Below are 24,035 nucleotides of genomic sequence, written 5' to 3'. Positions count from 1 at the left end.
ACAGGGGTCGCCGCTTGTGTGGGAAAGCCCCTGGCGGGTCGGGCTAGTTTGTTTACCTGCCCCGTCCGCAGGTCTGGCCGATCGTGGCTCCCACTGGCCCCGGATCGCTGCTCTGGACCAATGGGGGCTGCTGGAAGCGGCACGTCTGCTTCCTGCAGTCCCCATTGGCCTGGACCAGCAAACTGCGGCCACTGGGAGCTGCGATTGGCTGGACCTGCGGACGGGGCAGGTAAACACACCGGCCCGGCCTGCCAAGGGCTTTCCCTACACAAGCGGCAACCCCTGTTTGAGAAACCCTGGTATAGGGGATACATTTTGTAACCCTCCACCTGTAAAGGCAGGTGCCATGGATGTCATGAGTACAACTTTACAGATGGAGCCAATAAATTGAGCCAAAATAGTTGTTCTAAGCATGTCAGAACTTTTTAAGGGCATTATCTCAGAACATTTCAAGGCTAAAAGTGAGTATATATAATGTATGCAATTCTAAATACAAAGTATGTTTGCAATACATTATAGCAGGTCTAAAGGCATTTACAGCATTTACTACATTCTATTATTGTGTATTATATTGAACCACAGTACAGGTTGACACAGTATTTTAGATTTTGTGTTTTACAAGTGTGAGGAAAAATGTGTCTGAATCCAGGAAAATAATATTAAGGGATTTTTGCTTCTTGACACTCTTATAAAAGTAAGATGAGCCAAAATGTATTTTTAAAACAGTAATGAAGAAATATTCACTAGATTCCTTCATATTTAATCTAAATAATACACCTCTACCCAGGGGTGAGCTGGAGCCGGTTCGCACGAACCCGTTGTTAAATTTAGAAGCGGTTTTAGAACCGCTTGTTAACTGGCTTCCCTGCGAGGGAAGCTTTGATGGGCTCTGCCTGGGAAGCCGGTAATTCCTCTTCCTGGCCGCCGGGGGGCGCTGCGCTGTGAGAGCCTGTGAGCTGCCTCCTGGCCCTGTTGCTGCTCCTGCTCTTTGGACCTCTGGCCCTGGGGCTCCTGCTGCTGCCCGGTGAGTCCCTGGCTGCGTCCTGCGGCGCCCAGCCCCCCCCCCCCCCCCGTGTGAGTATCTGCGCCCCTCCCCCGCCTTCCCTGCCCCCGCCACCCCCCTGCCCGCAGCTACCCGCAGCCGCCCCTGCCCCCAGCCTCCCTCTGCCCGCAGCCACCCCCCCTGCCCCCAGCCAGCCCCTCCCCGCCTTCCCTGCCCCTGCCAGCCCCTGCCCCCAGCCGCCCCAGCCAGCCCCTGCCCCAGCCAGCCCCTGCCAGCCCCTGCCCCCAGCCAGCCCCTGCCAGCCCCTGCCCCCAGCCACCCGCAGCCACCCCTACCCCAGCCACCCGCAGCCACCCCTGCCACCCCTGCCCCCAGCCACCCGCAGCCACCCCTGCTCCCAGCCACCCGCAGCCACCCGTAGCCACCCCTGCCCCACCCCTGCCCACAGCCACCTGCAGCCGCCCCTGCCCCCAGCCAGCCACAGCCACCCCTGCCCCCAGCCACCCGCAGCCAGCCCCTGCCCGCAGCCACCCCTGCCCCCAGCCACCCCTGCCCCACCCCTGCCCACAGCCAGCCGCAGCCAGCCCCTGCCCACAGCCAGCCGCAGCCAGCCCTTGCCACAGCCACCCTCTGCCCGCAGCCAGCCTCTGCCTGCAGCCCCTGCCCGCAGCCCACCCCCTGGCCACAGCCACCCGCAGCCCGCCCGTCTGCATCACCTGCCCACAGCCAGCCCGTGTCACTCCCTGCCTCCAGCTAGCCCTGCCCCATGCCCCTATCTGCAGCCAGCCCCACATCCACTGCTGCCCTGCAGTTCCCAGGGCAGTAACCCTGCACACCTGCTTCAATGAGGGGGGGGCAGGGAGCAGCTGGGACCCACACATGTGCACACCCTAGAGTGACCAGACAGCAAGTGTGAAAAATCTGGACGGGGGTGAGGGGTAATAGGAGCCTATATAAGAAAAAGACCCAAAAATTGAGACTGTCCCTGATCACCACCCACACATGTGAAACGGAGCTCATTTCTAGTTCAGCCCCATCTTTTTAAAAAAGAACTTTAGGTAGGGTTAAAATACATCTGTATTTTCCTGGACATGTCAGGCTTTTCGGTTCTTAATCACCTCCTGGGAAAATATGGACGTATGGTAACCCTATTGGTACAAAAAATACATGCTGTCGCACATCCCTTAAATCAGAACTTTTTATAGGGAACCCGTTGTTAAATCAGAACTTTTTATAGGGAACCCTCAATTTAACGCGACCTGATATAACACGAGTTTGGATATAACGCGGTAAAGCAGTGCTCCGGGTGGGCGGGGCTGCTCACTCCAGTGGATCAAAGCAAGTTTGATATAACGCGGTTTCACCTATAATGTGGTAAGATATTTAGGCTCCTGAGGACAGCATTATATCGAGGCAGAGATGTATTATCTGTTCAGTTTTAATATTAGCCAAATTTTTGATCAAGAAAACATCTTGTCAAAGTCAAATGTGACTATTTTGTTTGATGAATGCATCATCCCTGCTCATGTGGGGTTATCTGTACCAAGTATAGCATGGGCAGCTTGTCTTGACTTCATTGGGGTTCATTAAGTTAAGATGTAAATCCCTTAAAATAATGCTTGATTATTATTATGTGTATTTCAGTAAAATCTGAAGACCATAACCAAGACCAGAACTCCATTGTGTCATATTGCACAAAACTGAGAAAGGGTGGAAGGGCAAATGGAGGCACAGAGACATGACTGAGGTCATATAGCAGGTCAGTGGCAAAGCTGGGAACAGCACCCAGGTCTTCTGATTTCTTATTCAGTGCTCTCTCCTGTAGATCCAACCACCAGTTCCAGTAACAACAAAAGTGCTGAGGCAACCTCTCCTGAGGCACAATATGCATGTAACATTTCAGTACAATATTTAAAGAAACACTAACTTACATGAACAATTGTTCATATTAAAACATTATAGGATCTCAATATTTATCAACTCTTTTTTTAATCTCACAATATTTTTATACCCATTACAAAGCATTCTCCTGGTATCTGGCTGATTGGAACAATTACTTATTCCCATTTAAAGTTAAAAAGAAAAACATGTACACATAAAAAAGCTAACAATATGTCATTGTGTAGTTCAATTTCCTAATAGCCATTTGTCAGTCATTTCCTGTTTGTTTGTTTGTGTGTTTTGTTTGTTTAAATTGGCCTGTTTACTGTGCTGCACTATGTCAAATAAACATATCAATGAACTTTCAGTTTCCAAATGTTTCCTTTTCACAGCATTGGTCTCAGTTCGGAAGAAGGGCAGGTATTTTGGGAGAATCATACTTCTTCCTTTTGCCACAGCTAATGAGGCACATGGCAACCATTGACTGTTGCTTCATCATGCATATAGAACAAGCAACTGATAGGAGGCATATTCTTCTTCTGAGATGAAACCATCTGCAGCCAATCCCAGCAGGTTTGCCTTCAGGGCTATAAGTGAATGGCAAGAATACAGATTGCTCCTAGTTTCTAGTATGATTGTAGCACAACTTAGCCAAATACAAGAGAGAAAACTAAATAAACACATACAGATGTCTTTTATTCCAGGAAGTTTTCCATGTGCTGTAGATCCTAGCATTCAAGTGAATAAGAACTTTTTTTAAATCAGAAATTAAGCTAAATGACTTAATATTATACATAAGAGGAAAGCAATCATATGGGGAAAGATGCACAGCTGCCAACACTTGATTTTCATTATTTGATAAATATTTCTGGACAAAGAGACTCAGCCACTACCAGATGTAGCATGTCTGTGTTAATAATCTGAGCTAATTGACTCTCCCTCTTGCTATTTGCCAATTATCTATGGATCCAGACTGAGTCATTCTCTCCCTCTCTCTCTATTTATTTATGATTATTATTTTTAAATTCACTAAAAGGTTAGAGAAGCATAAACTAAAAGATTAGGAAGTTGAGAAATGTCATTATGATGTGATTGCAGTCAAAATTAAGTGCCAATGATTACTTTCTGTGGCAAACACATAGTAAATAATCTCAGAATTTTCTTGACACTATATTTCGGAATTGCTTTTGCTTAAAAAAATGCTTTGCTATATGGGCAACATACAAGGTTTAAAAACAAAACAAAACAACCACAGCTAGTGGAATGGAAGATTTTTTACATTGCTGGATTGAGCAGTTTACAAATATTTTCTCAACAGCGAAGGCTTGGGAAATAAAGTTATTTAAGTATTCTGTGAATGTTCTGCACTGTTTATTCAGGATGATATTTTAGCTATTACTTTCTGATATTGGTAATTAGCACATAACACTGATTTATAAATCTGTTTGTAATAATACCATTCTAGCTAAGGGAATTGAATTGCAAAGGCTAAATAGCACAAAGCCTCAATTATCAGTTGATTATAATCATTCTGCACTATGGCAAGTGAGTTGTAAGCATCCCAATAGTTTTGTGGAAAATAAATGCAGATAAAAACTCAACAGAAATCCTTTCAATCTCCACAGGGGAAAAATATTTTGTTTGGAAAGGTCAACAAAATGTACTTCAATTGACCTAGGATGAGTAGATAGTTTGAGCTAAGTATTACTGTACTAAAAATGTGTTTCAAGGTTACTGTCTCCCTCACCTAATCTAACTGAAAACACACAAGCTTTATTTGCTAAGATTTGATCAGCAGTGAGTACCCTTAAAACATTTCCTTTTACCTTTTTTACCACTTAATAAGTAATACCATCTGAGCAGGTATGTTATACAGTTGGCTAGGAAGGCCTTACGATTAAAGCAGGGACTGGTCTCTGAAACTCTCCTTTTGACTCCTTCCTCTGCCTACCTGTGTGATTTGGGCAAATCATTTAATCCCTCTGTGCCTATATTCCCCATTTCTGAACTTGGATAATAGAACTTTATTGATCTCACCCTTTGTCTGTCTTGTCTATTTAGACTGTAAACTCTCCAAGGCAGAGAGATTTGTACAGTGGCTAGTAATTTGGGGCCTTGAGCTCAGTTGGATCTTCTAGCTGTGTAATATGATTAATAAAACTCACCTAAGAGATTAAAGGAGTTTTTAAAGACATCTTCTAGTATTTCATTTAACACTTTATTTCATATAAATAAGCTTCTTCCCCTCAGTGACATTAGGGTGACATTAGGGCTCCTTGAATCGAAAGATGAGGAGAGCAAGATGCTTACATGAACAATTCTATCTAGGCATTTACACTGATCTCCTCACTGTGGGGTCTGAGTGATTGTTCTTCACCTACCCCTGTAGCTTAATCAATGGCATTGTTACATTAAGCAGTGATCACAGAATCATAGAAATGTAAGGCTGGAAGGAATCTCAAAAGGCCATCTAGTCCAGCTCCCTGTGCTGTGGCAGGACCAGTTATATCTTGTCTAACCTGTTCTTAAAAACCTCCAAGTGTGCCTTCCTTCCCTGGTAACCTATTCTAGTACTTAACTATGCTTATGGCTAGGAATTTCCCCCCTCAATAGCTAACCTATATCACCCTTTTTGCAGATTAAGTTGATTATTATCTTTGGAGAACAATTGATAAATGTCTTTTTTTTTATAAGAGACTCCAAACTTTTCTCAACACTAAACCTGCCCAGTTGTTTTTTTTTAACCTTCCCTCGCAGGTCAGATTTTCTAAACATTTTTTCATTTTTGTTGATCTCCTTTGGACTCCCCATTTTGTCCATATCTTTCCTAAAGTGTAGTACCCAAATTTGGACACAGTACTCCAGCAGAGGCCTCACCAGTTCTGATTAGAGTGGGACAATTGCCTCCCATGTCTTACATAGAATATTCCTGTTAATATACCCCAGAATGATATATACCTTTTTCACAACTGCATCACACTGTTGAATCATAGTCAGTTTTAGATCCACTATAACCTTCAGATCCTTTTTAGCAGTGCTACTGCTTTGTTAGTTATTCCCCACTGTGTAGTCGAGCTTTTGATTTTTGCCTTCCTAAGGACTTTGCACTTGTCTTTATTGAATTTCATCTTGTTGATTTAAGACCAATTTTCTGATTTATCAAGTTCATTTTGTATTCTAATCCTGTCATCCAAAGTGCTTGAAACCCCTCCCAGCATGGTGTCATCTGCGAATTTTATAAGCATACTCTCCACTCCATTATACAAGTTATTAGTGAAAATATTGACTAGTATCTGACCCAGAACGGACTCCCTGTAGAACCCTCTAGATACATCTTCCCAGTTTGACAATGAATCACTGATAATTACTCTTTCAACCACTTGTGTACCCACTTTATAATTATTTTATGTAGACCACATTTTCCTAGTTTACTTATTTGGGACTATGTCAAAAGCCTTACTAAAATCAAGATATATCATGTCTAAAACTTCCCTGATAGGCCAGTAACCCTATCAAAAAAGGAAATTATGTTGGTTTGGCATAATTAGCTTTTGAGATATCCATGTTGGCTATTACTTATCACACTATTATCCTCAGTGCTTACAAATTGGTTGTTTAATAATTTCTTCCTGTATCTTTCCAGGTATCAAAGTTAGACTGACTGGCTTGTAATTCCTTGGATTCTCTTTGCCTCCCTTTCTAAAAACAGGTATTGTGTTTGCCCTTTTCCAGTCCTCTTGGATCTTGCCCATCCTCCATCTCAAAGATCATTGCTAATGGTTCAGAGATTGCTTCCATTAGTTCCTTAAATACCCTAGGGTGAAATTTGTTCAGGCCCTACTGACTTGAATATATTTAATTAATCTACATATTCTTTAACCTGTTCTTTCCCTGCTTAGGTTTGTTTTCCTTCTCCCTTGTAGTTAGTATTAATTGTGTTAAATATCTGTCCACAATTGACCTTTTTAGCGAAAACTGATGCAAAATAGGCATTACACACCTCTCAGTGTCATTCATTATCAGGTCTCCTTCGTTACTAACTAGTAGGTCTACATTTTCTGATCACTGAAGACTCTGAGTATGGTTAGGATTATATACCATTTCTTTCCTGGCTGAAAACTTCATACCATCATCCATAGGTGCATGTTCTGTTTTCCTTAGGTGTAGAAGTGGCATATTATTAGGATATTTTGTATAAATCTCCTTTGTTAAAATCAGATCTTTAATGTATTTATGCTCACAATACTTCTGTATCCTATGTAATCACTATTATCCCCATTTTATGGATGGGGAACTGAGGCACAGAGAGACTATTTGATTTTTGCCCATGGTTATACAGCAAGTTTGTAGAAAAGCAGGGAATTGAAACCAGATCACCTGAGTCCTAGAAAGCATCCTAGCCTCTTTACCATCTTTCCTCTACCATGACTCATGAGATGTGGATCCGGAAAGATTAAAAATGCAGAGGAATGGAGCATATTACCCAGATGGAATGGGAAGGGAAGGTATTCGCATGAGCTCTGTCAATCATCTTGCTTCCATTAATGCAAAACTCTAATTGCCTCCCATAGTTTCATGATTAAATTCATATTTTTTTCAGTTTTGTCTGTACCTAAGTCTTCCATCAGATTTGCAATGTACATGCCAAATAGATTGGCCCATGTTGGAGCCAAGACTTATGATCTACCACAGCTTTTATGACTAACATAGTCCTTAGAGCTGCCAATTTATAATGCACAAAACTAAGATAAAACATTAGAAAACTGATCATGGAGGCTTTGTTGTTAGATTGTCCCTTTATTCTTTATATTCTTTTTTTCCTTTCTTTTTTACTGGTGTCTAGGGTTATGCTAATTTCTTAAAAGTTATGCCTAGATTTTGAAAGAACAATATCAAACCTTTATGACTACATTAAAATTTAAATAGCAATCAACTAAAACTAAGTTTCAAACAATTGTTAACATTTTTAGGCTTAAGAAAAATAAGTTGATGTGTACTTCAGTTTTAATAGATTTTATATTTTTTTGGAGAAAAATGGTTTAAAATCTTATCAGTGCTTCCTGTGAATGCTTTTGAAATTAAGCAATTTTTCATAATGGGAGTTAAAATTTGAGGCATTTTAGAGAGAGATATACCCTTTCAGTACATATGTTGAGTACTCAAAAAAATACTGATACCTCTTATAGAATGGTACTTCTCCCCCACCCACAAGTATGGTAGACACTGTGATATCCAAAGTATTTTTCTCAGCCTCAAATGGCAGTCCCATCCTGCCTTTCATATCTTTGGGGCATGTAGTTTGTGGAAGATGGTACCGGGGGGATTTCCTTATGACACATGAAATGTGTGATATAATTCCAGGAAGACTTGGCTTCTGCATGTAGTGCTTCCAGCACTGGCATTTCATCATAGTAATATGGAAAATGAGGGCAGTTGGGTATCTTCATAGTATTTCAGGTAAACATAAGAATTGATTTACAAATAGCCTACACTTCATTAGTATTCTGGTTTTGAAAGAAGATATGGCCTGTTCCCGTCATTGTTACTCCTACCACATGTAAGAAAAAGCCATATATTCAAACTAGCTGAACGGAAATATCTTTGGATTCTGAAGAGGGATGGCATCAGCTAGTTCGTGAAAGCTATAGAAATGTGTTTTTTTTCGCTAAAGAAGTCCCACTGAAAACAATAGAACTTCTTGAGCAAGTTGCTGCTCAGAGTAAATGAACAAGAGCATTATAATGAGATCTGATGGGAAATGTTCCGATGAAACAGAATTTTGTTGGAAAATACTGAATGTCTGAAATGTCTCATGAAACTGTTTAGGTTCAATGACCTTTCATAAAATCATGGCAGGGTTCTGACAGAAACCCTCTTGGTTCCCTGCTAACTAACCTTGTAGGCTGCTGAGGAGCCTGGGTTTCCAGAATCTATATAGCTCTGGGACAGCACCACTATGCAGACTACCCCAAGGCCGGGAACACCATAGCTTCCAGAGTCCACAACTCCAGGAACAGCCCTGCCATGTGTCAGTGTTTCCAGAATTAATTATTTTCAGGATTTATAGTTTGCAGGAGTTTTTAAAAAATGATTTGGTTCCAAATTCGAATAAAAACAAATTTCAAAATATTGAAATGTCTTGTTAACTGGAAATCCCAATTCTTAGACCGTTCCAATCATAATATAGCTCTATGTAGCTCCAGATAAAGCAAAAATGTTGGTGCTGATCTGTCTAGTTTATTTGATATATGAAAAAAAATCAAGATTTGGATTTGGAGATTCAGGTTAGATACTCGGAAAAACTTTCCAATTGTTACCTAAGGAAGTTCTGAAATTCCTGTTGTTGGAGGTTTTTAAGGACAGTTTCAACAAACACATGTCAGGGATGGTATAAGTATTCTTAATCTTGCCTTAGCACAAGGAGATGGACTAGATGATCACTTGATGTCTCTTCCAGGCCTACATTTTCTAGAAGTTTACGAATTAGTGGACAACAAATGTTCTCTTCTTTTGAAACATCAACCTTCTTCTATTGACAGGGAGACAGAATATTCATCAAAAAGTATGTACAGTGTCCTTATAATTAAGTAGAATTGAAATTCATGAAACAGTAAATAAAAGATGAATGAATAAGAAAAAAATTAAAATTATTATTCAAGATTTTTTCTTTCAAATGTTGTATATCCAATGAATAAAAAGAGAGTGAATAAACCCTGTTTTAACTGGATTTTAGTGATTCACAACATTTCTTTTACTTTAATGAAATAACTGCCATGTGATAAATGTGTAGTTCATGATGAATCACAGTCTATTCAATGTAGAACATCTCATAAATCAAGCAGTTCAAACATGTCTCTAATTTACAAATAACCTTACATGATCAAGTCTGTTGTTTTCTACCTTCCCAAATAAAGAATTTGCTATTCCGATGCTGCCTTTATAGTTGTTAAAGTTCAGGTCAGTCAAATTATATACAGCATATAAAATACGACAATACATTTCACTTTACATGTTTTGTCTAAGCAAAAGTAAATGGAACCCCCTAAAAGCTGGATAAACAAGAGATTAAGGATTCTAAAGGCAAAAATCACATATACTATCAACTATTAGCCTATGGCATAATAAAGTATAGTGAATCTTCAGCAATATCATATATTAAAGAACCCAATGAATGATAAGTGTTTTGCCTCTAGTTGCAAATTATTCTTCATATAGTGTTTGCCAATATGCATGGAGTCAGTAAAAAATGCAAAGCATATACAGTAGACATTATAACTGTATGGTGAAAGTTGTAGTGTAGTGATAATTTTAAACAACTACCTGTCAAACTAAAAAACAAGTACAATTTAGTTATTCATAGTGGTAAATCTCTGACCACTAAAATATTTATTCAAGTGAGGTGTGTTTGGGTAAATAAATGAGCAGATCACGTTCAAGCATATTCTTCCTCTTCCCAAACAAATACATATAATTTCCCAGAACCTAGCACCCACACCTACCATCAGCTCACACCCAATGCCTTCCCAGCTCCTCACACCAGATAGGGTCTCTCATTGAAATTACAATCCCATAATTTCATGTGGTCACAAAGGATTGTGGGATTTGGATGGGTGGTAGCAAGAAACTATGTTGTTTTGGGGCCCAGGGTAAAAAGAAACAGGTTGCAAATCATTTCCTCTACACCAGGGATCAGCAACCTTTGGCATGCTGTCCATCAGGGAAATCCACTGGTGGGCCGGGACAGTTTGTTTACCTGCAGCGTCTGCAGGTCCAGGCGACGGCGGTTCCCACTGGCCATGGTTCACTGTTCCAGGCCAATAGGGGCTGTGGGAAGCGGCGGCCAGCACATCCCTTGGCCCACGCCGCTTCCCGCACCCCCTATTGGCCTGGAACGGTGAACTGTGGCCAGTGGGAGCTGCAATCGGCTGAACCTGCGGAAACCAGGACCGCCCGGGGGGGCGGGGGGGGAAGTGGGGCAATTTGTCCCAGGCCCCGGGCCCTGCAGGGGCCCCCACGAGAATATAGTATTCTATAGTATTGCAACTTTTTTTATGGAAGGGGCCCCCCAAATTGCTTTGCCCCAGGCCCCCTGAATCCTCTGGGTGGCCTGGCAGACACTGCAGGTAAACAAACTGTCCCGACCTGCCAGCGGATTTCTCTGATGGGCCGCATACCAAAGGTTGCCAATTCCCGCTCTACACCCTAACGGCTAGAAGCCTGATTCAAGGCCCACTGAAATGTACAGAAGTCCTTATGATGACTGCCGTTGTCTTTGGATAAAGCCCAAAGGCTCAAATTAAAATTAAATATATTAAGTAACAAACTCCTAATGACATCAGTCATGCATTATCAGGCCCTAAGATTCAACAGGGCTTGCCCATGGTTTGCTTAGCTGTAATCAGTGCTATTACTCCTGCCAGTCACTGTCATGAATGCTAAATTTTCCAGTTTTAAATCCATCCTCTATAGGACCAGCTTATTCAATGGTTATCCTTACTTTCTAGTTATGGAGATTTATTTTTAGCAGCTCAGCCAAGCAATAGCCACTTTATTGCATAATTCCTTCACAAGTTAATATAGATTTCATTTGATTTGTACCAATCTTTTATCTTTAATGAGCTGTGATTGTCTCTGTGACATTGATGACAAGGAAAGGCTTCAGGTCAAATTCATCTCTGGTATGACTCCACTGAAGATAAAAGTGAAACCAGAGATCAAGTTGTCCCATCTGCCTAAACCCTTAAATCAGAACTACAGCCAAAAATCTGTAATACACACTGCCCGCTGCAGAAAGATCATAAACCTACCTGGAGTGCACTAGGTGAGATGACTGGAAGCTTAATAAGCTGCAATATACTGGTAAGAGATGAGCACTTAGGGCTAGATTCACAAAGAAACTAACTTTTAGGTGCCTAAAAAAATCACTGGCTTCACCACCTAGGCTCCCTAGGCAATGAATGGGAAGAGGCAGAGACCTCAGAATGGGATTCAAAAAATCTACTATGCTAAGTGGCTCCCCACCTAAACTAAACTGGCCAAAGGGTATGTGCTAAGCCCCATCCCTCTCAGACAGGCACCTGAGGCAGGGACATGCCTTCATCTGCTTGAGATTCTCAGTGGCAAACTTTCTCCTCCTACTACTTTCCTTTGCCCACCAGGACATTTGTGTAAGCTTGCCTGTATAGGGGCCCAATACAATAGGCAATCAGGTCCTTCAGGTTTTTAGGCGAGGAACGCTTGTCTTTCTCCAGTTTGTGAATTACTCTGGGACTTTAGCATCCAGATGTCTTGGTGTGGGGCTGCAGTGTGTTTGCTCAGAGGCTGAAACAGAGGCACCAAGGTAACTTCTACAGTGAAAGTTTAGGCACCTTCTGGGTTTGGCATCAGCTGAGGGGGAGTCTTGTGTCCCAGTGGGGCCTCCTGGGATTTAGGCACCTAAAGTGATATTTAGGTGCCTACGCCCTTTTCTAATTTTGCTCCTTGCCTCTGTATGGAAAGACAAGAGATTTCAAAAGAGATTAAAATCGATCAGTGCCAATCAAATTAAAAAAGACACAAAAAACAAGTACAAGTAGATCTTCTTGTACACTACCAGAAGACTTAGTTTACTTTAGTGTGGCGATAGGTCACTTGCTCAATTTTTTGGTATTCTGTGTATCAATTTTCTTTTGTTTTTATGAACTTGATGAATTTTAGTGTTTATAAAAATGTGAGCAATAAAGACAATAGCTAGAAGTCAGTGTTGAGGAATGCTGCTAACGCAGATCACAAAATTCCAGTTACTTTATGACTGAGTCTTTTCTGGAGAGAAATTGCTAATAATGGCAAATAATGTAGGGATTTTGGATGCAGACAAGAGTCCACTGATAACCAAAATGAGAATAAAGAACTCATTCTGATAGTTTCCCAAGGAAAATTTCTTCTAAAGATGGTCTATGAAGTAATATCATGGTTGAGATGCTATCATTTCCAGTAATATAATGCCATTCCTACAGGAACAATAAGCTTGTAAGACTGATGACAAGAAATATGGATTTTTTTCTACACACAGGTAACAGTGTAGGTAGAAAAATACCTGGAATCCACTCCGGCCATCTGGTACCCCAAATGAGCAAGTGTTTCAGTTTTTTTACTTGCACCATCCCTAAATGGAAGTGCCTTTTTTACAGATTGTAAGAAACTTTAGAAGAGAAGAAATAGGATGCACAGTGAGATTTGAAAAGTGACTTGGCCTCAAGCGGAACAATTCAGATCTGGCACAAAACATGGATCTCAGAATCTCTTATTGTCTTTGCCTCCTTCCCTCCAACCTCCAGATTTTGAATCTAGGTTTCAGTTCTGCCCATTGTAGATATGTGAGGTACCCATAAAATTTAAATCTGGATCTGGTCATGCATTTTGAAGTTTGGAGATGTTCAGATCCAGTATTCTGTTTCTCTAATAAAAAATAAAAATGTAAATGAGACCTTTAATTATTCTATATTAATCTGAGGTTGCTTTATGTATGTACTGTGGCAGAAATGTCAGCAAAAGCAAAGTATAGAGAGCAAATGGTCTTCATCAATGATGGGAATTTAACAACCCTGCAGTACTTTTCTTAAAGTACTTCATATTATAAAAGAAGATGGGGCTGATTTAGCACGCTCATAGGCACCCCACATCACTATCTTATCCTGTGTGCTGTACAACCTTAGTTTTTTTATTCAAATCCCTTGTTAGGACTCACTGTTTTCAGTTAGTCTTCCAAAGCTGACCTCCATTGAAATACCTTCTACCTCTAGTCTGTTCCCTGAAACCATAATTGGTCAGTCTGATTCTCCTCTTCCTTACACTGTCATTTACACCCACACCAAATACAAAACACTAAGAAATTCAAACGGAATAGTCTAATCTAATGGGAGCTGCAAGTGCTCACAACCTCTGAAAAATAAACATACCTATGTAGGTGTTCCCCTCTAGGCTCCTTCATCTGAACACCTCTTGCCTGTTAATTACACTTGATTTTGTACCAATCCTTTACCTAATGAATGAGCAATAATTGGATTTAGGAAGACTTTGGGCCAAATTCAAACTTGGTATAATCCAATAATCCTCAAGGTAATAGAGGAAGTCAGTAGAAGAACCACCAATGGTATCCCAACCCACTAATTACCATTCAGTGCTTTTACCACAAAACTATTTTGTTGTCTTGGAATAATGAGACGAGAGTAGGGTGAAAAGATGTCCTGGTATTATCGAGACCATCCTGATATTAGAGGCTTTGTCTTACATAAACAACTATAACCTCTCTGTTTCCATCCCACCCCGCCAAAAAAAAAAAGAAAGAAAAGAAAATGTCCTGATTTTTCAAACTTGCTATCTGGTCACCCTAGACTTGGGATAAAAATGTAAGGTGGGACTAGAACAATGAAATGACTGGATAATGTAGTCTTCTGCACTACTAATTTGTTTACATTGACCAATATATATTTTGATAGTCATAATTCTTTTTTCAGCATGAAACTAAGGAATAGAAATTAGTAAATATGATAGTCAGAGACTGAAGATCAGGACAGATACTCATAGTTTGCCCACACAGTATAGCTTCACCACTCTCATGTCATCATCATCTCTATTTCATAGTAGCTAGAAGTAATGCCTCCAAAGTGGTTTGTCAGCAAATGGCATAACCTGAAGTTACTGGCCAGCTATAGAATAGTTCCTACAAACATCTTTCAAAAACAGCTTCTCAGAAAAGAATTTATCAGTTAGCCCCTAAAAAAATGTGGTGTATTTATTGGCCTCAGAAAGAAGGTAATGAAATATACTGGAGAAATACCTATTTGTGCATGCATAGTGCTCATTACCCACAGACAGGGCTCAGTACTACACTCTTTAGAGTCACTGGGGCTTTACAAAGGGAACAGGATCAGGCCTTGCCTAATTTATGACATCAAATAAATAAAATAGATAATACATGAAGAGAAGCCACAAGGAGAAGTTAGAGTTCTTTCATTTTTTTAAATGTTGCCAGAGCAAATGATTTATTTACTTAAAAGTAGGCTAATGACCATAGCTCCCTCTAAAATACTAGATAATCTATTTAAAGCTATGGTTCATCTTATGTACCAAACAGATTCATTCAATTTTGTTCCATTCTGTTTCTGTTTTCTGCTGTTTTGGACGCCAGATTATTCTGCCATACTGCTAAATGACAGGTGGTCTGATTTGATGTGTCAGTGATGTCATTGCATGACATGACATGTCCTATTAAAAAGTTCAAATGGGTAGAATTTTTCGTGATTGTTTTGTCAAGCTCACAGCAGAGACAAAAGTATGTTATATCTTTCAGCTCTCATGTTACAGGTGTGAGAATCTAGATTTTTTTTTCTCTCAAAACTACATGCTTTTGCTTTTTCATAAGTTTAAATCAAATATTTCCAATTAATTAAAAGACACTTGAACTGTTTTATGATTTGGGGCTTTATGTTTATAATCTAAAGGTTCCTCACTTCTACTGTTTAAGAAATACGCTTCGCTCACTGTCATGATGTCCGTGTCTGAAATTGTGCACCCCCATTCAGCTCAGTAAAACATAATAGTATTCTTCCATTTACAAAGTAAATTATTCTCTACCAAAAGATTCCAACAATATTCCCAAGGTAATTATTAACATTATTACCAGTCGGACAGTAAAATTAGTTTATGGAAATATACAAAATATAGAAACATAAACATATGCAACCATAGGTATAAACATACACACACACACACACACACACACACACACAAAACCATTATCTTTGTGATTTACACAATTATCTCATGATGTGGAAAAATGAAATGAAAAACATCACAAACCCCTTCCACGAAAATCAGTTGTGTGTGTGTATGAGCATACATGTATATAATGCTTATGAAAATAGAAATATAAAGAATGGTACTAATTTTATGGATGGTACAATTCTGCCATCTACAGGACAAAAATAATCTTCAGGATTAAATAAAATAGATATGGGCTAATTTGTAGTATATAAAATTCACATTTTGATATCACAGGAAAATAATATTCAATAATTATGTGTGTGGGGGGGGTGTCTCTTCTACAGCAGCATTTCCCATACAGGGTTTAAGAGACAAAGCTTAAATTAGACTGCATAGGACTGAAGGCTAATACCTCACTTACTCCAGCAAGCCATATATATTTATCTGTCAAATCTGTTTTCTGCACTCTTATTCAAAAAAAGATATCTTCATAAAAATGTATGTATTGAAATTGCTCTATGCAATAAGAAACATCCTGAATGGAGTAATTAGCTTTTACCTTATGTTTTTCTTTTTTAAAAAAATGAAATGTAAATATTTTATCTATCATGCTGTAAAATTTTAGACTCCCCATCACTCAACGACCCAAAATCAATCTGCTGCAGTGGCATTTCTTTTATATTATTTTCTAGTCAAATAGTATAAATCTCTCAAACTTGTTTATGATCATTAGATATGATGATTGCTCAGTATAGCTCTTTTAGCTATAAAATAGTGCATATGAGTGTACCCAATTTCCTGAATAATTTCTCTTACTAGAGATTTTTATAAATCTTACAGTTGACTGAGATGAATGAAAAGAATATTTGCTGAAGACTGGATTCCTATTATACAGGTGTGGGGGGGGGGGAGGAGAGAGAGAGAGACCTAAGGAGATATGTCTTGCTCACATTCCCGTTCATTGTGAAGAAAGTACCAGCAAAGGATTGCATGATAATGTGAGTGAACTTGACCATTTTACTGTTGACCTTGGACCATATTTTCATGCAGAACTCCCGCTGAAATTAATGGGAGTTTTGCGTAAGAAATGATGGCAGGCTCATGCACAGTAATCAACAACAAAATCTTAATAGGAATCAGTATGCTGCCTCAATAATGACCTAATTTAAGATGATTGCACTACATTCAGAATGCAATGGGTTGTTGTGTTTGTTTGTTTGGGTTTTTTTTTTAATTAGAATGGGAAAAATTAACACAGAATATACACGTATCCCCACATGGTACACCATCTTCAATATTGTATTCTAACTATAATGGATGTTAAGGCCTTCCCATTAACTATGAGGATGTGTTAGGTCATGATCCAGAGCCCATTAAAGGCAATGGAATGAGTCCCATTGATTTCAATGTGCTTTGGATCAGGCTCCTAAGCAGCAGATGCTAACTAGGGTGTATGTTATAATTGTTTGCATCTCACACCTGTGAATGTCAAAAATTAAGGAAAATTAAGGATCAGAGGAAACGCAGTGCTAAACACAAATCCTTTTCTGCCTCGTGGAGTTAATTAGCAATTGATTTAGTAGCTGTAAACACATATTTGCTGCTAATGATTCTGAACAGTCTTCTTTTGGAATCGAATGTGAAAATATAAGTTAAAAAAAATCCAGATGAAAACGGCAAACTCCATGGTTTTATACTCTCTTTCCAAACTCTTATTCTGAAACTTTTAATGATAATATATTAGCTGCACAAGAAAACAAGTAAACCAAAATAGGACCTAATGTTATCTAAGTTCACTAAATGCCTTGTGACATGGATTTATAGTGCAATTTATCATAAGATACAGATAAGAAACTGGAGTGGGTAAACTGACAAGTTTAACTGATTACACCAAGTAAAAATACAAGAAATGTATTTGTGGCTGAGGCATGCTGGAGTAACGATGTGCATGTCTTAAAAAATGGGATGACAAGACAAGAGCAAGTTCCAGCAAGGGTAGTGTTAGCAAAGTTTCATGAGTTTTTTTTTTATTATTATTATTTTATCTAGACTCGCAACATACCAGAGATGATATAATGCTTGTCTCTCAGGTTTGTTTTCTGAGTGAACTTTGAAAAGATAGGCAAAGAGAAGCCATTGCCTGATAGATAATAAAGGTAGCAATGGTATTTGAAGACTCCTTTATGTTGTGTATAAATGCCACTTTGCACAACAGGATGAGATCGTCTTATGAATCCATTTTTCCATACACTGATTTAAAAAAAAATAAAGTTACTAACTACTTTTCTAGACACTTTAACATGTCTGATCTCCAGGTTTTGACGTACAGTTTTACCAAGATGGTGGGGAGAAAATGTCTTAATGATGTCACAACCCAATTATACTTAATCAGTGTAATATGGTCATCTGATAGTATTCCTGAAATTGTTCGGTGTTTAGACCTCCCAGTGCAATCAATGGGAGTATTGCATAAAAACTGATGACAGGATAATCACTTAAACCTGACATATTGTTAATGTGCCAAAGCTAATAAAAACTTTTCATGGGAAGGTGAAAACAAATCCTACTTTCTATGAATTGTTTAGTTTAATTTGTGAGTGAGCATTCATCAGTATGAGTAAAGGTTGCAAAATAGGCTGGTGCTCAGGATCTACAGGTAACTGCTACAGACACTGTGGACTCCAGGCTATAGGAGCACAGCTGCAGTTCTTCCACACCACAACGGCCTTTTCCACATCAACAGCTTGGCTTAGCTGCTGCACTGTTACTTGTTCCCCTTGTAGCAGATGAGCTCAAGTGCCCCCTCCATGGTGCATATGGAGCATTAATGTTGGCTCATTCAGTACGTCCACAGTGATTTTCAGCATGTTTACACTGTTGTTTCAGGAAAACATGCTGAGTATGTTGTTGTTTTTTCTTACTCCTCCCATTTCTGGCTGGCCACATCCCTTTCATTGACGGTTGGTATGATTATGCACAATATGTGGGTGGTAGTATGGGATACGCATGCATTGCCACTTTTACCTTCTAGGACCTAATGCACCTGATCTATGACCATGTGTTTCCCTTCATTCTGTGGAAGTGTGGGAACTATGTAGTCCTGCGTTTTGGAGACAACAATCACACATACATTTCTTTTGGAGCACTCCTTAAAATTGACTAGTTAATGTTTTTTTAAAAACAAACAAACAAGGAATCAATTCATAAAGATGAAATGAAAATATGTATTTAAACAAAAATAACTTAATTAGCCATTTAAGATTCCACATCAACTCCATGATATGTATAGGGCAAATATTACAAATAAATAATCTTAGAAGGAAAGTAATTTTTCCTTTTATTAAATAACAAGCAATTGAGGTTAGGGTTTCTGCTTCCCCTACAGCAGAAAATAGTTCTAAGAATGAAGGACTTTGAATTATATTACATAGTAGTGCTAGCTTCTGCTTTTTTCAGGGAATAAAAGAAGCAAAAAATCAGATCTAAACACATAAAAAGCTCTTTAGCTTGACCAGAACTCCTAGCTGATATGGTAATATAAATATTAAAAAGGCACGACGTCTTTCTGCCTGTATCCAATACTGCTTGTGCAATTCATATGCACTTGCTATTTGGGGGTGGGGAGAAAGGAAAAGCTTGATAGTCTCTGGGGGACATTTTCAAAGGTGAAACAGGTATTTAGGCACCCAAATGCCACTGAAAGTCAATGGGACTTCGGCACCTGACTCCTATTGCTGCCTTTGAAAATTTTCCCAGTGGACTATCAGTTTTGTGTTGCAATGAGAATATTCACACCTGAACTCCCTCTAAGACCATCAAACAGACCACAAATGGATCCTGTGCACAGGGCCTGTGTCCCATGTTGCTTATAGTATAGCAGTGGTACATCAGTGTACATGAAGTGCTAAGAGGGAGGTTTATCCCTGTTTTTGTAACTTTAAAGTTTTGCCTAGAGGGGAAATCCTCTGTGTTTTAAATGTTTTTGTTACCCTGTAAAGTTATCTTCCATCCTGCTTTTACAAAGATGATTCTTTTATCTTTTTTTTAAAAATAAACTTCTTTTAAGAACCTGATTGTTTTTCAGTGTCCTAAAAACCCAGGTGGTTTGATCTGTGCTCACTTTGTAACCAGTTGGTTAGGATATTATTCTCAAGCCTCCCCAGGAAAGGAGGTGTAGGGGCTTGGGGGATTTTGCGGGGGAGGTAGGACTCCAAGTGGCCCTCCCTGAATGTTTGTTTAAATCACTTGGTGGTGGCAGCGATACCCAGGGCAACGAAGGAATTTATGCCTTGGGGAAGTTTTAAACCTAAGCTGGAAGAAATAAGCTTGGGGGGGTTTCATGTGGGTCCCCACGTGTACCCCAGAGTTCAGAGTGGGGAGGGAACCCTTGACATGGTCTGTTGGAATTTTTAGCTTTGCAAATTAATGGAATGTGTTTTCAGATGGCCAGTGACCCCTGAACACAGGGAAACCTAACAACCTGTAGATAACCCAGTGTCTTTCCTGCTTATCCCTCTTGGAAATTAAATGATTTCGCTGTACATGCAAAGAATATGATGGGGGCTAACTTAGTTACAACAAATTAGGAAAAAGATCTTGGAGTCATTGTGGATAGTTCTCTGAAGATGTCCACGCAGTGTGCAGAGGCAGTCAAAAAAGCAAACAGGATGTTAGGAATCATTAAAAAGGGGATAGAGAATAAGAAGGAAAATATATTATTGCCCTTATATAAATCAATGGTATGCCCACATCTTGAATACTGCATACAGATGTGGTCTCCTCATCTCAAAAATTATATACGGGCACTAGAAATGGTTCAGGGAAGGGCTTTGGGGTTTGGAACGGGTCCCATATGAGGAGAGATTAAAGAGGCTAGGACTTTTCAGATTGGAAAAGAGGAGACTAAGGGGGAATATGATAGAGGTATATAAAATCATGCATGATGTGGAGGAAGTAGATAAGGAAAAGTTATTTACTTATTCCCATAACACAAGAACTAGGGGCCACCAAATGAAATTAATGGGCAGCAGATTTAAAACAAATAAAAGGAAGTTCTTCGCCCAGCGCACAGTCAACTTGTGGAACTCCTTGCCTGAGGAGGTTGTGAAGGCTAGGACTATAACAGGGTTTAAAAGAAAACTTGATAAATTCAAGGAGGTTAAGTCCATTAATGGCTATTAGCCAGGATGGGTAAGAAATGGTGTCCCTAGCTTCTGTTTATCAGAGGGTGGAGATGGATGGCAGGAGAGAGATCACTTGATCATTGCCTGTTAGGTTCACTCCCTCTGTGGGCACCTGGCATTGGCCACTGTCGGTAGACAGGATACTGGGCTAGATGGACCTTTGGTCTGACACAGTACGGCTGTTCTTCTGTTCTTATGTATAGTTTCCAGCAGAACCCCCCCACCATCAATATGAGTTTTATGGTAATGGGAAAACCTGTGATCATGACCTTTCAGAAGCAGTACTTCAGGGAATTCCAAAATAGCACAGCTATTTTAACTATGGGCAAATTTTGGATGTACCCCAGATTGCTGGGCAACTCATTTCTTCCATTTGTTATGCAAATGGACAGGAATGGGCCAGTGGTCTAAGAACAGCACTGGAACACCTGCATTATCATTCCAACTCTGGAAATGACTGTGTTGTATATTTGGTCCATTCAACTTGACTTCCTGAGGTGCTGAACATCCACTGTTTCCACTGACTGTGCTTGGAGTAGTGGGTGCTTAGACAACAGAAAATCAGCCCATCAAAGTCTCGGTTTCAGTTTCACAATATACCAACTGAAGATGATAATTCTTTACTTCCATCACAGAACTGTTGTGAGAAGTAATTAAAGACTTTTGATGAGGAGAAGCAAGTTGTTCATTATTTATTATTATTATTAGATAAACTACACTAAAACTAACTTGTAGGTGTATACCTCTCTGCTGTTTCAGACACGTGAAAAAATATTGGTTGTCATTCACCAAAATTTGCTTATTTGGTGAAATTTATCACAGCACAAACAGCCTGCATAAAGCCTATAGATTACGTAAATTAAACATAAGCCCATTGTTGGATTTTTGTCCTTCCAGAGAAACATTTATATTAATTTTATTAAGTACATAATTGAGTTATAATAGGAATATTCCACTTATATAAATTGGTACAGAATTTACCAAAATAATGGTAATATTATTTGAGTTAGAGATAGTGGTTGCAAAATTAACATTATAAACGCAGGATATCTATAGTTGTACGTCTGTCTAAATGTTCTCTGTTCATAAATAAATGTGATTTCTTCTCCAGAATACAAGAATAAGCAAGTTATATGTCTTGTTCTTCTACTGCTTATCTTTTTTGTTACTTTAATAAACTGCAGTAGAACCAATCTGTGGTAAATTTAATACAGTAAAATAGAATAAAACAACATCTGCCACAAAAATATCCATCACTAGCCCCATATTCTCAATGCCTTCTGCAAGCTGGTAATAAGGAGATATAAATGACTTGGCTCTGCCAATTTCTAGTTGTGCAGTCAGTGTGAAATACAGGGATTATAAAATGTTCCTCTGTCAGATATTTTGGCAGTGATTGGAATATCTAGTGAAATATGGGATTTTATTCTTAGTACTTTAAGTTAATAACAATAACTGTAAAACTAATATTGTTCTTTCCTGTAATTGCCGCTATTCATCATACAACAGAAGAAATTCAGGAACAAATATACGCCACTTTGTTTCAGTGCAGGCTCCCGGGTAAGACTATAATATTATTACTGTGTTTTTCTTCTTAAAACATTATTCAAGGAAATTATACAGTAATAAACTCCTACATTTAACTACAAGCCTTATGAAAGAGTAAATTAATTGTTTTATGCTTTGCCGCAATCTTGCCGCCCATGCTCTGACCATGCATCCCATATACCGGGGTTATCAACACTGTCAACAGCACATTCACTGTTCTGTGGCTGTTAGTCCAGTAATTATAGTGACACATTCAGGTCATATTTCCCTGTATTCTACAATATTTTTGAAAGATAAAAGACAACACAATATATAAATGAACAAGGGAGTATAGCAGAAACATTGGTTTTCATTGTAACCCAGTTTTCAGTTGTCCAGGACTTTTTCAAACATCTACCTGTTTGATGAATTTCACAGGTTTATTGTCTAATTGAATGTGAATTTGGTGGAGAAGTCCAAGCAACAACAGTTCATCTGATTTTGGACAAGAGGACAGTAAACAAACTATTTTATTTCATTCCCCGTTTCTTAAAATCTTGGCTATGCTGTGCACGTGCAATACATCTGCTAAAAAGGTGTTTCTCTAAGATATTCAAATACATGGATAAGAACCTGTACATCTGTTGGAGAGTTTTTTTGGAGAAGGCTGAGGTTATGCTTCCAAAATGAAGAAGGGAGAAGGTGGCTGACCAATCAGTTGTGTCCCCATGAAGCTGATGATTTTAATGCTGCTGAGAATGTGTAATAGTGTAATTTATTGTGTAATTATTTGTGTTAGGCATCTAGCCTGAGAGAGGCATCTTTATTATTTAAAATCTAAATAAATGAGAATAAATAATCAAATGTTCCATGTGTGTATGTGTATAGTATATATGTATGTGTGTTTAATTAGCTTCAGTGTGAAACCTGTTCTCAGGGTATGCATGGACGGAGGCAAGATATCATTAGATAAACCTTATAGGGTGCACATGTATTAAGGAGGTTTTCTGTGTCCTTAAGTTTCATATGAGAGAAATAGGAAAATATAACAAGACCTACTCTGATGCATCTTAAGAGCTCTGCAGTTTCTAAGGTTTGCCAGAAAAAAAAAGATGCTTCAGCTCTTCCTAAGATGTGTTGGTATCTGCGTAAATATTTCCAGGTAATGAAATGTAAACACATTGCAGAGGTAGGAGGCTAGGTTCTGCAGCCCTCGGGTTACTTCCAGTGCCTGTTTTGTGTCCCTAAAATCTCATACTTCAAGGCTTTAGCCTAGGGGTCGGCACTTGGCCCATCAGGGTAATCTGCTGGCGGGCCATGGGACATTTTGCTTATGTTGACCATTCTCAGGCACGGCACTCCGCAGCTCCCAATGGTCATGGATCACCATTCCCAGCCAATGGGAGCTGAGGGAACTGGCACAGGCCACAGGGACATCCTGGCCTCCACTTCCTGCAGCTCCCATTGGCTGGGAATGGCAAACCACAGCCACTGGGAGCTTCAGGGCGCTGTGCCTGTGAATGGTCAACATAAACAAAATGTCTCATGGCCTGCCAGCGGTAATCCTTGTGCTGTAGCACTTCGATTTAATTCTAGTTGTTGAGTTTGATATGGAGGTGACAGGGTGACTTGTAATATACAGGAAGTCTGACTAGATGATCCATAGATTCATAGACTCTAGGACTGGAAGGGACCTC

At 39.4% G+C, this 24,035-nt stretch overlaps 1 long non-coding RNA gene across 2 annotated transcripts; it reads left to right on the top strand.

Moving 5' to 3' along the window:
- The first annotated feature begins 988 nt into the window (after window positions 1–988).
- Window positions 989–22,850, top strand: LOC120389142. 2 transcript variants are annotated; one of them, XR_005590779.1, is made up of 4 exons: window positions 989–1,024; window positions 2,648–2,762; window positions 9,342–9,446; window positions 22,777–22,850. It is a non-coding gene; the product is annotated as an uncharacterized LOC120389142 (long non-coding RNA). The 2 variants fall into 2 exon arrangements; XR_005590780.1 differs by lacking the exon at window positions 22,777–22,850 and adding an exon at window positions 12,936–13,188.
- The last annotated feature ends 1,185 nt before the right edge of the window (window positions 22,851–24,035 follow it).

Source organism: Mauremys reevesii, linkage group 1, assembly GCF_016161935.1.
Source record: "Mauremys reevesii isolate NIE-2019 linkage group 1, ASM1616193v1, whole genome shotgun sequence".
Taxonomy (NCBI): domain Eukaryota; kingdom Metazoa; phylum Chordata; order Testudines; family Geoemydidae; genus Mauremys; species Mauremys reevesii.
Note: the sequence above shows the minus strand (reverse complement) of the source record. Positions and strands in the feature narration are given on the sequence as shown.